Source organism: Pteropus alecto, unplaced genomic scaffold, assembly GCF_000325575.1.
Source record: "Pteropus alecto unplaced genomic scaffold, ASM32557v1 scaffold22, whole genome shotgun sequence".
In the NCBI taxonomy this organism is placed as follows: domain Eukaryota; kingdom Metazoa; phylum Chordata; class Mammalia; order Chiroptera; family Pteropodidae; genus Pteropus; species Pteropus alecto.
Window position 1 is genome coordinate 4,368,838 of NW_006434839.1, and position 6,844 is coordinate 4,375,681.

Sequence of the window (6,844 nt, forward strand, 5' to 3'; positions counted from 1 at the left end):
GGTGACCGTGGCCCGTGGCCTGGCCATGGCCGCAGGCGCGCGGGGGCCGTCGAGCCGGGGCTACGCGCAGGAGCGCAGCCGGTTTGCGGTAGAGCGTGGGGACATGCGTTTGTGTTGCTGGCTGCGTGTACTAGGAGACGGACACACCGCACGGCTGGCTGCCACGTACTCACTGCCACCCAGCACTAAGAAAAAGAGCAAGAAAAGCAAAACAAGCCAAAAAAAGAAAAGAGATGAAAGGGAAATAGAAAGTCAGTGTGGGGGATTCGGAGCTAAAGGACTGGGAGGCGTTGTTCTCCTGAAGCGCTGCCCGCGCCTGAGCTGGCAGACGTATCACCCTCGGTGGCCTCAGTCACAGACGTGTCTGGGCCGTGAACTGACATAAGGACACCGGAGGGCGACTCCGGTGAGGTGTCGGCGGGCAGCTCTACGGCTTAGGCGGTTACCCCCATTTCTCTGCGCTCCTCCCGCCTCTCCACAGCGCACTGAGGTGACAGCTCCATACCGGCCACTGGGCCTGGGGCTCGTGAGCTCAGAGGACCCTCCCTTGGATGATTTGATGGCTCAAGGCAGCCACGAGGACCGCGAAGGGCAGGAGGGTAGAGAGAGGGGGACTGAGGCAGGGTGTGTGCGTCGCTCTCTGCCAATAATTTGGGGGGATCTCCACCCGTGAGAGCTCTCTTGGGCGAGCCCCCTACTGACCCGTGGGGGGCGCCCCAAGGGCTCAGGGCGGAGAGCACAGGTGGAATTTCCACGAGATCCACCCAGCGGCTGGAACCGCACCTCCCGGGTGCCACGAGCTACAAGTTGTCCGCATCTGCCCAGGTCCGCAGTTGCGGACAGCGAGGGACCTCGGGAGTGCAGGGGCCCCCTATCCACAACCTTGAGCCCTGCCGGGGTGGCCCAGGGCCTATGGTCAGGTCTGGGACCTCGCCGGCTCCGGGCTAATAAGACCCTGTCCCCAAGCCGAGGTGGACAGCCGGTCATGTGCGGAGCTGAAATTGGGATGGGGTTGCAGAAAACTCCCCCCTCCTCTGTCCTGGAGCCCTGAACCCCATGCCCCTTGGCCGTTGTCCATGGTCCGCAGCACCTAAGGGTGGAACCGGGGTACTGTGCGGAGACGGGGCGAGCCGGGTCTGCACCCCAAACGCCGGGAAGGCTCGGCCAGACTCCGGGCAGGAAGGAGCGTGCGGGGTAGGAAAGGGCGAAGCGCTTCTCGACTTTTCCGTGATGGCATCTCGGGGAGAAGGAGGGGGTCGGGTGACAGTGGAGGGGTGGCGGGCTGGAAGAGGGAGCGACACCCGGACAGGCGCGACTTCCAGGCTGCCTTCCACCTTCCGCGGGACTCGGTGACCCGCGGAATCGCACCCCTGCCCCGCGCGGCGCGGCGCCTCATCTGCCCCTTCGTGCCAGACCCGCCACTGCTGCCCTCAGCCCGCCAAGCCCTAGAAGCCAAAGTTTCCGTTTGAGAATCTACACTTGCGGAGAACCATCCTCCAATCTCCCAACCCCCGACCCCTTCCGCGCCCCGTTGTGGAGACCGGGAGGGACCCCGCCGTGCCAGAGCCCCTGGCGCCGGCAAGCAAGGCGCTGGCCAGCGCGGTGCTCTTACCTGCCGCGGGTTTGGCTCCAGCTGCCTCCCTGGCTGCGATCTCCTTGGTGCAGGCTGGCAGGAGCGAGGAGACCTTCGCTGGTTCAGGGCTGACCGCCCCGGCGCAAGCTGCGCACGGCTCAGAGTCCGAACCCAGACGCCAGCTCGCTTTCTCCCAGGATCTTGCAAGAGAAAAAGGAAGAGATTAGTTGGTGCCACGACACCCAGAGGGGTGGGGCGGGGGAGGCGGGGAGTGAGCTGACCCAAAGGCTCAAGTGAGAGCTGGGAAGCTCCGGAGCGCACGAGCAGAGTCGCGCACCTCACATGGGTCCCAGCCACTTGGCGAGTTAGGGTCCCCTCCGCGGTTTAGAATGAAGTGAAGCAGACGCTGCCCCCGCCCTCCACACCAAACCACCCAAGGAGAAGCAAAAAAGACTTTCAAACCTGGCTTTTACGACGATGAATCTGGAGCGCAAAACAGAACCCAGATCTGGATGGACTGGCGAGCTGGGCGGGATTCATTTCTTCACCGAAGTGCTTGAGAAAGTAGTAATTAGAGTAGGAGCAACACCTACTTCGGTGCCTGTGGCTGTTTCCTAGTGGGATCTGCGGTTTCAAGGCTCTGGCCAACCCGCAGGCTGGCGTGTGTGCGTGTACGTGTGTGTGTGCGTGTGTGTGTGCGCGCGTGCGCTCGCTGGAGCGGGTCTCTGCATCAGGCGCCTTTGCTATGGCAGGAGAGAGGATCGGTGTTCGTGAGTGTACGTTCGATTAGCTGCAACGGGCGGACAATTTCTGGAGAGCACATTTACAATTTTCTTGCAATATGACAGGATTAGTTGCTGTTGAAGGCGCTCCTCCAATGAAATCTTCTCTGCTCTCTGATTTGGCGGTTCTTCTGAGCAAATATGACAGCCTTTCCTCCAGGCGCCTTTCGGTTCCTCTCCACATCCATCCACAGATCCCAGCTCTCCATCTGCAATTTCCAAATCAGAACCTTTACAGTTACCACCACCACCACCACCACCATCCAGCCCCATTCCTGCAAGTCTATGATTGCTATGAAAGTGACAAGACATACTGGGAAGAATGCAACGTTGCTTTTCCTTTGCAGAAGGTGCTTAAACCCAGTTTTTCCAGGTGGGGAAACGCTAGAATAAATCCACTATGCTTTGTAAACATGTAAACCTGCTAAACTATTCCTGGATTGTTTATTACCCCGGGACACTGACAAATGTGTTAGAGGAGAGAGAGGTTTTTTTTTTTTTCCTTCTTGTTTTAAATGTCAGTCGATGCCCATGTTTTCTTTAACAGGCGATAGATTACAAAGTATTGTGCTTCATGGAATTTTTCATATCTCCATGAAAAACATTATGATGCCAACTTTTTGTGTTCAGATCAGCCTTAGATTTTTATTTCTTCATTTTAATGAGAAATTCCTTCAAAAAGTACTCATCATTTTTAGGTACTAATCCATTTAATAAAGGTACAATGATGGTTCTAAAGCACAGGACAAGACTTACTTTTGTGAAATTATATGTATATATGAAGATAACACCAAATATGGTAGGTTATACAGGCTGCATTTTCTCTCACCTACCCTCAGCAATCAAATGAAAAAAGCTGAAACAAATTGAATAATACAGAATTAGAGGCATCCCTTTTTATAACACAAAGACAGACAAAGAGCAGGTTAAAGATGCATTAGTTTAATATAACCAATTAAATTCAGCTCAATTCTCCATGCCCAAGCCTTTGCTAAGTGTCAAAGAGCCTAGAGAATAGCAAAGGTCACTCATTGTCTGTTCTTTATAAGGTCCAATCCTACTGATAAGGTCCAATCCTACTGGCAAGGAAAGACACTCATATGAAACACCTACACAACAGTTGACAATCAAGATAATTAATTATGTAGTAATAAAAGTTCATTGATAAATGGAAATCCTGTAGCTCAAAGTTTCTGCCCTTTTTGTTAACTCAGTTAACACCAAGCAGGACTTGGCATAAACTTAATTTTGCTCGACTGAAGTCATCCTGAAATAATGCATTATAATACCTTCGGCCTCCATGCCCTCACATGCCGCCATCACCGGGAGATAAAATACTTATTAGAAAATCAAGACAGCTCTGTTGAGTCTTGATCTCAGCCTCCCCCAGCATTTGGTCCAACACATCAAATATCTGATTTCATCGTTTATTCTCTAGATGCTCTTTTGAAAATGAATCCACATTTTCCTTCCTTACTCCATTATTTCTGTCTGTTAAGCCTCCGTAAATCCATGGAGTTGCTTGAATCTTTTTTGAAACACACACACACACACACACACACACACACACACACACACACACACAGCAGAAAAAGAAAGGGGAATGAATCTTTGACTGGCAAGAGAGAAGAGGAAAACTCAATTACCTGTCATTACTTTGTTTTTTCATATCATTAGTGCCTTCTTACCAACAGGACTACCCATTCCAAAAAGAGCGACAAAGCAAAAAAATCAATGAAAGCTAACAAATATTTTCTTAAACTTGAATAAAACTGAGTCCATGAGTAACTGCATATCTATGTCAAAAAGAAGTCACTATACTTATGGCTTTTTGGAGAGGAGCTGGAAATGGACTGTTTGCATTTTTAGCAAACAATCAACAATGATGACCATTGTCTTCTTCTAGGTCATCACTGAAAAAAATGTTTTTTATATATACTTGTAGTTGTGCCACTCAATATGTAATTTTGGAGAAATCATTTAACTGATCTGTGCCTCTGAGTCTTAATCTGTAAAAGGGACACAGCAATATCTCCTGGGTTGTTATAAGGAATAACAGGGTTAATTCATGGAAAGGTTTCAGAAGAGTGCATAGCATAAAACAAATAGCCTTAATTGTTAAGACTGTCAGCCAGGAACTTAAAGCACTGATTCCTGAGTCATGCATCTGACTACTGAGTTGGAAAACATTTAGGTGTGAATCTTGACAATGAAAACCATCAATATCATGTTAAACACTATTCGTCTTAACACTAACCCCAAGAAACCCGATTCTTTTCCCCTTCTAGGTTTTTATTCTATACAAGATCATGTGTATTCTGAGCATTTTATTGTTCTCTCTTAAGACAGTTCGTTTTCTGAGATAAAAAGAGTACTCCCAACCCTAGGAATACAGCGTTTACATTTATTAGTAACCCATGGTGTGGAACATTTTCAAAAGTGCTTTTTAAAGACTTTATAGAATGTATCTATGGGTTTCCCTTTATCTACATGCCTATTTTCCACCTCAAAGAACACTAATAAATTAGTAATTTCCGCTTGCGAAGCCAAACTTCATTACCTACAACTTCATATAGCTAGTTTTAGGCACGTGCTGAAAAGCTCAGAGGCCTGGAAGGGATGACTTTGAATCTCTGACGGAGTTCACTTTTGAATGAGCCTGGAAATAAGGTCACCACTAAGGTGAGGAGATGGGGAATGACTGACGGGTCTCATCCACGGGAAGGTGGTGCATATTTTATTGTGTCACGTTGATTTCAGCGCAGCAATAATTAGCCTCCAGTAATTGGATGCGCAAATCAGCACTCTATCATCATAAGTGGATTAAGAGGGTGACAAGTTCAACTTGAGTGATTTCCCACCAGGTATGGCGGCCCTAACATTTTCTTAATTTTCTGCTTTCAAAGAATCAAGAAAATGAAGGTGAGGACTTTGCCTTTACGGGGAAAATGAGCCAAGAGCTAGAGTCCTTCGTCTCCCACTCACACAAACTGTTCAAGAGTTAAGCTAGGAAAGCATAGCATTTATCAGCAGGACGTTTGGGAAAGACAGGCTGATGTACCTGATGAACATGAAGAGGTTCAGAAAAGGCTTCCCCAGGATGTGCCACTTTGGCATGTGGATTATTTTGAGCTAAAGTCAATTGAGACCTTGCGGGCTCAAGATATGCTTTTACCTTCCCTTAAAGAATTAAAATTGCGGGCCTTGCCTGTAATAAGAGTTATCATCAGAAAGAAATTTGTATGACCTATCTGTACGGCAGAGCAAACATCTAATTACTGGACATCTGTTCCTCTTATCTTCCTGTGAATTACCCACCTCCCCTCTGAAGCCCCAGGCTTCCATCTCACTTCTTGGCTCAAGATGGCACATATACGTCACTTTATCTTTCTGTCTTTGAACCTCTCATGTGTAGGGGGTTCTTGTACATATGAAATTAAGTTTGTTTTTCTCCTGTTAATTTATCTCCTGTCAATTTGATTATTAGACCAGCCAGAGAACCTTTGTGGGGCAGAGGAAAAATTTTCCGCCCCAACATATGCCAAAGGAAGCTTTCTTTTCCTTGACCTCAGTTTTATATATAACAATCCTAGGTTAAAGGCGGACATCCACTAGATGACATTCATGCCTAAAATGGCTTCTTCAGTCTCCCTCACTGTTTTAAAATATTCATAACAGCGCTATAATAGACACACTATTCTTCTTAGAGTTATTTATTTTCTCTACAACCTTTTCAGAAAGTAATTTAAATTCTTCCATTCTTTAGCTAGAAAAGATTATCTTTTTTCCTCCTAGAAAATCCTAAGCTTTCCTTTTTCAGACTCTGCAACAGGAGTCTCCATATACAAATAAGGCTGATTCTGAGTGATGTTTGCTGACAGCCTAACAAACAATGCTTTGCTATTTTTTTCTTTTCTCTTTTTCTTGAAATTTGGCACCGCAGCTGTTTTAAACTCTTCCTCTCCTAGCGGTGGTGGTGTGTTAACCAGAGCCTGGAAACATTTACTGCTGCTGAGTCTAAAACATTTAAAATACAGAGCTCTTTTTCAAACAGGGAACGCGAAGGAGGGTGGGGGGGAAATGAAACCCCGCTCTGCAAAATGTTAAGCAGCTGCAACGGTGATAAATCAGGGTTAAGAATGCAGAAGAAAGAGGCCGTTTGGGACGTGTTTACTTAGAGGAGCATTCCGTGTATGGGTATTGCTCCTACAGGGGTGAAATAATGCTGGCTTCCTCTTTAGAGGTGAACCTCTAAGACGGAGAACTGAAACGTTTCAACCACATCAGCATTAGGGTGTATTCTGACAAACAGCTTAAGCTCCCCCTTTTCCCAGCTGAAGTCAGAGGCTGGGCTCTCAGGTGGGGATGTGATTGAAGGAGCTTCAAAGTGAAAGTCTTATCACTCTTCTCTGTGTATAGGGCCCCAAATTATTTGAATCAATGGCTCTTTTTTTCCTAGTGTCTAGGAATACCTCAAATCTTTTTTTGC

General features: G+C 47.5%; 1 protein-coding gene across 1 annotated transcript in view; it reads right to left on the minus strand.

Annotated features, from left to right (window-relative positions):
- The window catches only part of CHRM2 (cholinergic receptor muscarinic 2), a 124,885-nt gene extending 122,520 nt beyond the window's left edge, over nt 1-2,365 (minus strand). The window contains exons 1-2 of the mRNA XM_006910491.2: nt 2,036-2,365; nt 1,613-1,773 (exon numbers count right to left, since the gene is read on the minus strand). The gene's annotated coding sequence lies outside the window, so the exon portion shown is untranslated. The remainder of the gene's footprint in view (nt 1-1,612; nt 1,774-2,035) is intronic.
- Nucleotides 2,366-6,844: the final 4,479 nt, after the last annotated feature.